This window comes from Bison bison, unplaced genomic scaffold, assembly GCF_000754665.1.
Source record: "Bison bison bison isolate TAMUID 2011002044 unplaced genomic scaffold, Bison_UMD1.0 scf7180017864335, whole genome shotgun sequence".
In the NCBI taxonomy this organism is placed as follows: Eukaryota; Metazoa; Chordata; class Mammalia; order Artiodactyla; family Bovidae; genus Bison; species Bison bison.
The window spans coordinates 911846-921999 of record NW_011494907.1 but is presented as its reverse complement, the minus strand read 5'-3'; the positions used below and the strand labels follow the sequence as shown (position 1 = coordinate 921999).

Genomic DNA, 10154 nt, shown 5'->3' with positions numbered 1-10154 from the left:
CCATCGACTCCTCCAAAAAGGCGCTTAACACCACTGCATAAAATTTAGCATCATTAACCAATAATAGGAGATCTGAAAACCAGGAGTGACTCACCAAAATCATCTGGACTCCCGAAGGAGGTGTTCTGGCCCAAAAGACGCCTGGTAGAGTTTAGGTGAGGAACTCTGCTCTAGGCTTCTTCATTTGGTTCCCAAAACTGTCAACTGGGGAAAAAAAAAAAAAAAAGCACAACCTTAAAGTTGAAAATTATGTTTTATTCAGTGAACTCTCTGAGGACTTTAAGACCAGGAGGCAACCTCTCAGATAGCTCTGAGGTGTTGCTTTGAAGAGGCAAGGGAAGAGCCAGGATATTTGCAACAAAAACCAGGTAATTGAAACATCAAAAGATTGCCATTAATTAAGGAAAACCAGACATCTCAAGGTAATGAATTTAGCACTTTTCTACATATGGGAAGATGCGAGAATCTGGGCTCATTGAAATTATTCCTTTGATACGCACCTTATCTATTTCTATTCAGAAAGAACTTGCCCTGTTCTTTCCCATCATAAGTCCCCTCAGGGCTCAGTGTCAGGATGGTGGAATATGGCAGGCAAAAGTTTTTATTCACATCTCCCAGCATCTTCTCCATAGGCTTCTGTACTCTCCCAGAAATCCAAGTTGCACCAGACTCAAGCTCCAGCATGGTGGCAGACTAAAGTTTGAGAATATGTGAAAGCAGGCAGCTGTCTTCCCATCATGATTTTAAACTTCCTTGAAAACTAAATTATAATAGTATTTGTGCAATACATATACAGCATAGGACTGATAAAAAATGTAAACTCATACAAACGGTCTTACAAACATTTCTTCTTTTTTTAAACCTTATTCATGTATTTAAAATTATCCTAAGCTGCAGAAATGATATGGTAGAGAAGTTTCCATTAAAAAGCAGTGAAGTGAGAGTAAACCTGAACAATTTAAAAGCAAGTTCCTCAGTACCACCTTACCTTCTTCCCTTTCACTGCCAACACACTACAGACTTCTTGTCTAGATTTTTTTTTCTTATAGACACTATTATTTTTCTATATGATCAATATCTAGATGAAATACCAAAATAAGTATGTTTTCCTTGGTTAATATCAAAATATTTCCCTTGGCCATAAACATGAATCTAGCCACATACCTTTCGCAAAGAGTCGGACACGACTGAGCAACTGAACTGAACTGAACATACCTTTACCCAAGTGAATACCTTGTCAAAACTTAAAGTTCAAAATTAGTTTAACTTTGTTGCAAAAGTATGTATCCTGACTCCTCCCCCTTACCTCTTCAGAGCAGTCCTTCAACTCTAGGAAGAAATGACTCGCACAGGGTCACTCAGTTGATCATGGAAGTTCAGATACCTCCAGAACAAAATTCTTTGACACAGTACTGTTCCCTAAAAAAATAGTGCATTTCTGAACACAGTTGTCACAGCAAACAGTATGACCTAAGGAACGTCATCATCATTTACATAGCGGGGTTTATAGAGGTTATTGGTAGTTCAACAGGAAGAACCTTTAGTTCTGTGCATCATACCTCCAAGAAAATTAACGAAATACAGTGAAATGGGATTAAAATTAGAGTTCAAAGACTTAATACAAGAAAATTTAGTGCTGTATAATTTGTTTAAAAATCAGGGATATCATAAATGACAACAGAGGAACAGTTCAATCAATCAATAGAGTGCTGTGCAAATGTAAAAATAATTTCACAACAAGTATTTGAGGGCATGTAAATATGGTTACAGGCTTACCAGGTGGCTCAGTGGTAAAGACTCTACCTGCCAATGCAGGAGACCTGGGTTCATCTTCTCTGGGTCGGGAAGATCCCCTGGAGAAGGAACTGGCAACCCACTCCAGTAGTCCTGCCTGGGGAATCCCATGGACAGAGGAGACTGGCGGGCTGCAGTCCATGATATCACAAGAAAGTTGGACATGACTTAGCGACTAAACTGCCACCACAGCAAAAGATGCTTATGGAACCTGAACTTCTGTTTCTGGAGAAACATGGCAGGCCAAGTGTGGCTTCCAGCGTGGGCTTTACGAGACCTGGTAACTTTTTATGCTCTCAGAATGCTTGCTCTTGGAATCCAGCCACCCTCTACGAAGCTCAAGCTGTGGTATAGAATGGGGACTGCCACATGGAGAGAGACTTTAGAAAGTGAGAGGGCATTTTGGGTGTTCAGACCCCAGTGGATGCCACCTAGAGTAGATGAAGTGCCCACCTGAGCCCACGCCAACTTATAGAATCATTAGAATAATAAATTGTGGGTTTGGGGGCCACTGTGTTTTGGCGTGGCTTGTTTTGTAGCAACAGGTGACTGAAAAGGTGGAAAAAATAAAAAAACCCTCTCAATACAAATACAAAGTTAACATGAAAGCTATCAAAAATGAAGAGGAATTTGAGGCCAAAGCAATAATCTGGTGAGCTGACGATGCAGCTGTCCCCAGAACTACAGTTTGGTTTTTGGTGTAGATACAGACTCTAAGGCAAGAAATTTGGGTTTTAATGCCCCCTGGACCTTGGGCCACTCAAGGTAAGGAGCTGAAATTGACACCTCTACATAAATATATCTGAGATTCCCAGCTCAAGATATTAACAAGGAGACTTGAGCTGGCCTAGGGTGCTTCATGGGGAAAGAAAAGGCTCCCATGGTAAGCAGAAGACACATACACACCATGTGTTTGAAGCACAAATTTATGCCATCTAAAGTCATACAGTAATATACAAACCAAGACATTAATTTATACTTGATTATAGACCAGTGTGACCCCCTGGGAGAGTCAGCAAATGGAAATGTAATGTAAAACTATCCTTTAGAATTCCTCCTGAAGAAATACATTTCCAAAGATGAGTTTATAAAACACACAAGGAAATGGTCTATTACGAATGAGAGTTGATGGGTAAAATTGCAGGATGATTAGCACTACAAGAACTTGAGGGTAATGTTGAAGATTTCATAAAATAAATACATTTAAATGTCAAAAGATAAAAAGTAGACATAAAACTGTAAGAAAGCAGCAAACTATGAAAAATTAACAATTTGGAAAAAGCAAGTAAATGTATAGCAATATAAATGACACATGAGTAGATATAAGGAATAGAAACAGAATAACTAAGATATTTTTTGTTCAACAAGAGCTCTAAAAGGAGATGTTGATAGTATTTGAAAGATACTGCCAAGGATTTATCGGAATTGATGAAAGTCAAAAAATTTGAGTTAAAAGAAGAATCATAAGTTACAAGAAGGGCATGTTTAAAATAAATTCACCAGACTTTCCTGGTGGTCCAGCGGCTAAGACTCTGCACTCCCAACGCAGGGGGCTGCAGGTTCCATCCCCGGTCAGGGACTAGGTCCCACAGGCCTCCCACATGCCGCAACCATGAGTTCGCATGCTGCAACTAAAGACCCCGCATGCCACAAGTAAAAGATACCGCACACCACAGCAAAATTGGAAGGTCCTGCATGCCGCAACTAAGATCTGGCACAAACAAAACAAAATATATTCACACTTATGCACTGCAGAACACCAACAGAGAGGAAAAATTAACACAAAGAGAAAGAGTTAACCACAACTAAATAGGTATTGCAAGGACAGCAATTTCCCAAGATCAAGAATTTAGGTCAGAAGATAATGGAATAATTCTAAGTCTTCAAAACATGGATGAAAATAATGGTCAACATAGAGTTCTTCACTAGTTTCAGTATCATTTAAGAAAATGACATTTGTCATTTTCAAGAAAAAAGAAAGATTTGCTACTCACATACCTTTTCTCTAAAAGCTACCAAAGGAGGCATAACAGTAAAAAGAAAATTGAGCCCAGAGAAGAGTATGGTGTAGGAAACAATTGCAAGCCAAGAAGAATGGTGAACACAAATGAAAACCATAATATATATAGATTACAAATTTGTAACAATATTAATGAATGGTTAAAAGAATAATTATTTATGTCTATTTTATAATATACCACATAACACTACCCACTTTCTATTGTGTCTATTTGTATATACATGTCTGTAAAAGTATAAAAACATGCATGTTGTGGATTCACACTAATATCAGGATTCAGTAATCTTGGGAAGTAAGAGATAATATACAGATAAATTAAAACTATCTGTAAATATTTTAATTTACCAATACTGTTTTATTTTTTTTAATAAAGATTGCAAGGAAATTTGAAAAATATTAACACTAAATCTGAATGGTAAATATATTCTAGATATACTTACCATTGTCTAATTTCCTTCATGTTTGCAATTTTCATTATTAAAATTAATAGTTTTATATATAGGTAGAAAGAGAAAAATAATATAAGGAAATACTGTGTAACATTAATTACAGAAGTTAGTTATCAATAGAAGGATCATGCAGGATTCCTTGTCTACTTTTGGGTATTTTAAATATTATCTACAATGAGCACTATACTGCTTTTCCATACACATACACACCTCAAAGAGTATTTTTTTTAAAGATTCATAGGACACTAGAACAGAAAGTTAGCTCAGAGATCATCTCCAATTCATCCTTGACAAGATTAATTTATGGTAACAGAAATCAGATCAATTGTTCATTCCAACAAGAGTAGGGTTCATCACATTTAAATCAGTTCTAATGAGGTGGATGAAACAGGAGCCTATTATACAGAGTGAAGTAAGTCAGAAAGAAAAACACCAATACAGTATATTAATGTATATATATGGAATTTAGAAGGACAGTAATGACGACCCTATATGCAAGACAGCAAAAGAGACAGATATAAGGAACAGAGTTTTGGACTCTGTGGGAGAAGGCAAGGGTGGGATGGTTTGAGAGAATAGCATTGAAACATGTATATTACCATATGTGAAAGAGATGACCAGTCCAAGTTCGATGCCTGAAACAGGGCACTCAAAGCTGATGCACTGGGACGACCCTGAGGGATGGATGGGGAGGGAGGTGGGTGGGGGTTCTCCATGGGGGACACATGTACACCTGTGACTGATTCATGTCAGTGTATGGCAAAAACCACAATATTGTAATTAGTCTCCAATTGAAATAAATTTTTTAAAAAAGAGTAGGGTTCATAATTGAAGTGAGAACTTTCTGGGGCAATGGGAGTGTTTTATGTCTTGGTAGTGGTGTAGGTTAAATGCATTTTTCAAAAGACTTTGCAGTATACTTGTGATCTATGCATTTCCCTATAGGTTCTTCTAAGGCAGGATATCTTAGAGTCCTTTCACAAGTGGAGAACACAGCAGATGCCTACTTAATAAGAATGATCTCAAAGCAGTGGGATGACCATCCATGTCTTTTGCAAACCAGCATCATGTACATTTTTACTGTTTCTATGTTGAGCCCTAGAAACTGGAACACGTGATAGGGCCAAGAAGAGAGGACCCATGGCTTCAAGATTCAGTTTCTCAAATAATACTTTGAAGACTTGAGTTAATCTCCCCCATCAGCAAGTTGTCCATGTTGTATACATCTATTAACAATGATTTATATGGTCTTTAAAGATACGCCATGCTACCAATAACAGCTCAGATACCCCAAGCTCTCTGATAATTAAACATCTTTCTAGGCACGTTTGGAGGGTGAAAAACATTTAAATGGCTGTATTTAAAAGATACTGCTTGCTCAACCTATGATGACGTCTTTAACAAATGGCTTCTCCTTGTCTTCGGCAGGGGCACACGATGAAGCAAAGGGACAACGAGGTGGCAGTAAATGACAGTCCTCAGTGTGCAGGCTCCTGGCCCTGGGGAGGTGTGAGAAGACACTGGCGCGCACGTGCACTGTGCAGGCGGGTGGGGGTGGGGGGAGGCGCGTCCCACCGAAGGACGGGGAATCCTTTGCTCTCATTTCTCCAGCTGCGTTTTGTTCTGTTTACCCGCAGAAAGAAAAAAAAAAAAGAAAAAAAAAAAAAAAGTTTTCTTTCATTTGGTGGGGGACCCACGTGAATGCAACTTTCAGGCGCTATCCCTGTCGTTTCTGTCTTTTCTTCTCCCGACTCCGCCCCAGGGTCGCAGTGGCACGTGTAACGCACAAGTGTGTTCTGGTCCCTGTCTGCTTTCTCGGTTATTTCACAAAGCTGGTTGGTACAGTGGTTTCTTCCAAAAAAAAAAAGGAGAGAGAAGGAAGGTGACTGATAAGCTGCATTTGAGGAAACATCAAACCCTATATCAGTAGAATCCATAGAGGAAGGAGGCAGGACAGAAAATGGGCAAAACCCTCAGAAATCACTTGGGAAAAGGTCAGGAGGATTGGTTTCAAATGGGCTTGTATTCAGGGGTTCCCGAGGTCCAACGCTGTTCCATGAGGCTCTAAGGAGGAATATGAAGGCAGGGTTTAATCCGGAGCAGACCACGGAGGCATAACGAGGAAGGCGGACGGACCCTGGTCTCTTCCTTGATAACAAGACGGGAGGTGCGTTCTTGTCCGACACTGACTTTCAGCAGAGCTCACCTGGTTCAGGAAGTCTTTACTGTGTTTTTCCTTCAGGGAGAAGCAATTCCTTGTGACACAATTCTAAGGGCACTTTCCTGGGCCTTTTAGTTGAGAGGGAGACTGCTGCATTTAGAATCAAAAAAGTTCTCCTTGAAATCTTTATACATCTGCTTTTCATAAAAGAACATCTTGTTTTTACCCAAGGACTGATGACCCACAGAGCAGATTCTCGTTTGAATTTGGAGGCAATTAGAGGCCTTGCTTGCAGTTCTGGCTTCCTGGTTTGCATTTAAATGGTGTGCTTTGTTCACGCCAAGTTCAAGACTAATTTGATGGCTGTCCCCTCTCCCAGCACACATTGAAGGGAAGCAGCGGGACTAATAAGCCAAGATGTCCCTGGTACAGTGGGCACAAGGGATTAAGGGTGCGGGAAGACATCAGAGGTTGTCACAAATATTGTCCCAGAGCCAACAAGGATAGAACCCTGAGCAGGCAAGAAGCCTGCCTCCCCGGCTCTAAGACCAGTCTACTCGTCCCTGTGGAAACTTCCATTATTTCTTGCATATCTTTTTTTTTTCCTTCCTGGTTTTTGCTTTTTAATTTTTTACACTGTTGTGTTGGTTTCTGCCGTACAATAGCGGGAACCAGCCGTAATTACACATATACCCGCTCCCTCTGGCGCCTCCCTCCCCTGCCCCATCCCAGCATCTGCATCATCACAGAAGGCCGGACTGAGCTCGCGGTGCGGTACTTCCCTTCAGCTGTCCGTCTACACACAATAGTGTATGTATGCTGATGCGGCTTTCTCCACTTGTCCCCCTCTCTCCCTCTCTCTTCTTAAACCCATCTTCCTTATGAGGGCTTCAGAATTGTAAGTGAAGTGCGTATTTTTTTCTTAGTAGAGGGAGAAAAGGAATGGATCACATGGAGCATTTCTACAATAATCAGGGGTTCTGCTTTCTACATATTCCATGGAGTTCTTCAGTTTTGCTCCTTCCTCTAAAGAAAATTTCACTTTCTCGTCTTCCTATGAATTTTGTTTTGGCTTTTCTGAATTTGTTGCCTTATTTGATGGCTTATTTGGTCTACTGGAATAGTAAGTTGTATTTCTACCTATGTAGTATGTTTTAACATCCTCTTGTTGTTGAGGATCATCAACCTAAGCAGTGACATTTAAGTGACTTCATGATTTTGGAACACACCTGTTCTCCCTTCTGCCATAATTCCACAGTTTGATACCGAAACTTATATATCCTTTACTGCCATTAGACACTGCTTTCTAGAAAACCAAGAAAAAGCCTCATTTACACTAATCCAGGAAATGATGCCACGGGAATATAGACAGTTTCTATATTTCACATCATCTGTATGACTTAGTTGACAGTCGCCATCGTTCTTGTGAAGGGTTGGGTTGCCCAACCATGTTCGTTCGGGTTTTCCATATGATGTAACAGGAAAACCTGAATGCACTTCTTGGCCAACCCAGTACTTGACAAGTGCAATCTACTAGGAGGACATTTTCCTGTGCCTCCCAAGTGTGCGTGCTACTCATGCTCAGTAATGAGTCACATTGGAAAACAATGTGAGGAGGCAAGAAGGATGGGGATCTTTTTTTTTTTAACGGACAAAGATCTAATGTCTCTGGCAGGAACAGTAGGGATCAGAATTATGTCTGTCCTGGTGTTCCTTTTGATGTCAATGACAGCCATTCATCCAGTTTTCAATGTGGGTGGGTATCAATGAGAGGAAGGAGTTCTCTGCCTGAAAATTATAGAAAAAGAAAGTGGGCTCTGCATCCAGGAAATTGAGTCAGGAGTAAAGACCATCGACCCTGCTCCCGAATTGGTTTACATTTCACTTTATGATTAGATTGTGTTTTCACTTTTTCCCTCATTCTGCTTTTGAGTTGCTGTTTGGCTAGAAGATTTTATGCTTAAAACAAACAATGAAGCGATTTTCATTTCAATAGTAAAACATTAAAAATCTAGCTTTTGGCCACATAGAAGATACCCACAACACAGGAAACCTTTATCTCACTGGTGCTGTCATTGTACAAACCGTGCAATGGAAAATTTGCCAGACTGATTCATTCTCCGAACGTGAATTCTGGAAGTCAGTTTCCAACCACACTCTAGCCAGGCTAGGTGACTCAAGGGTTTATAGGAAGGAGAGTGGGAGGCAAATAGCCCCTTATTTAAGTCCTATTAGCATACAGGGGATGGAGGTGGGCTTTCCACATAATAGTTCTATTTAAAAAGGTACTCATTGTAGGAGAGACAAAGGGTCTGTCCTCTAGCTGGTAACTACCCAAGTGATGGACAAGCCTTCCTTCACAAAAGCTTACAAAGGAGGCATCTGAAACACAGTCTGTGATACTGGGTCACCTATTAGTCATCGCAGCTAATTGTACATCTTTCTATGAAACACTGAAAAGCCTCTTTGTGAATTAATACAGTTCTGCTTGATGCACTCGATTTGAAATGACATTTCTCTGTATGTGGTGCATGTCAGCTTTGCTTTGAAAAATAACAAAGTTAGCAGAATATGTCCAATATATTTTCTTGGGGAATAGGGTTTTTATCATACGATTCATTAAGGATTTGCCTTACCCTGACATTTGTGATATAAAGGAAAATCAGAAAAAAAGTAATTTTCTTGATCAAGATATGTTTTTACTTAATGCAAATAAATGTAGTCTGTTGCTTGCAAGGGAAAAAAAAAGTCTTCTGAGATCTGGTATAAACTGCTAAATAGAATAATACGTGCCTCTTTTGTTAAACCAGCATTTCAGTACTGGACTGCTTCTGAATATGTTTGTTTCTTTTCATCCGTGCCATACACTAAGAAACTTAAACAACTGTTGCCTTCATGCTATATTTGTTAGAGCAGAATATGAATAAAATTTGTTTGAGAGGATAAGGTGGAATTATCCGTGTTTTGTGAAATTTGTTCCTTAGCTGTGAGCAGTTAATGACTCAAAAAATGTTCATTTAACAGTAGATATCTGGTTGCAAATATGTGTATTTAAAATTGCCCTTGCAAGTCAACTGTAACTTTCCCCACTAAGACTGATCAATGGTGTGGCTGTGTTTTCAAAATTAAACTATACAGAAGTTTGAACAGACATAAAACCTAATGTATAATTTTTCTCTGAATGCTAAGTAGTTAATTACCCTAGCAACAGCCTCTGAGGTGAAGATAGACATTGTTGAGATAAAGGCAGTGGTTCCATGAACATTGGTCCATCCTATAGAACCCATCATCCACTACTGGAAATCTTTTGAGCATCTTTTATGTCACATAGCCAGCCTGGCTATGTGACAACTGTAGCCACTATCCTCCTCAGCCTACTGTTGACAGAATTATGACTGAATTACAAAATTGTTCAGAGACTGGCAACGGAGCCACAAAAACCGCTGTGGGAAAAACTTAAAGTTCTTTTGAAAATGGAAATCTGTATTCCATCAAGTTTAATTCCCTTTATCTCCTACAGAGGAAGAGCTATCAAGTGTATTGTTCTAGAAGGCAATAAAGAAGGTTGGTCCTTTTATCCAACAAAGTCAGAAGCTTAATAGTTAAGGCAGAATCAGGTTTTTTAATCTGCTGGACCAAAGGGACATTTTTTCAGTAATAAACGAGTCTGATGAGAAGAAAACTGTAGGCAGGACAGTCTTCTCTCACAGTGGGCAACCCCAACACAAAT

At 39.6% G+C, this 10154-nt stretch overlaps 1 long non-coding RNA gene across 1 annotated transcript in view; it reads left to right on the top strand.

Moving 5' to 3' along the window:
• The window catches only part of LOC104998740, an 18033-nt gene extending 8666 nt beyond the window's left edge, over nucleotides 1-9367 (top strand). The window contains exon 3 of the long non-coding RNA XR_826501.1: nucleotides 5692-9367. This is a non-coding gene — a long non-coding RNA (uncharacterized LOC104998740). The remainder of the gene's footprint in view (nucleotides 1-5691) is intronic.
• The last annotated feature ends 787 nt before the right edge of the window (nucleotides 9368-10154 follow it).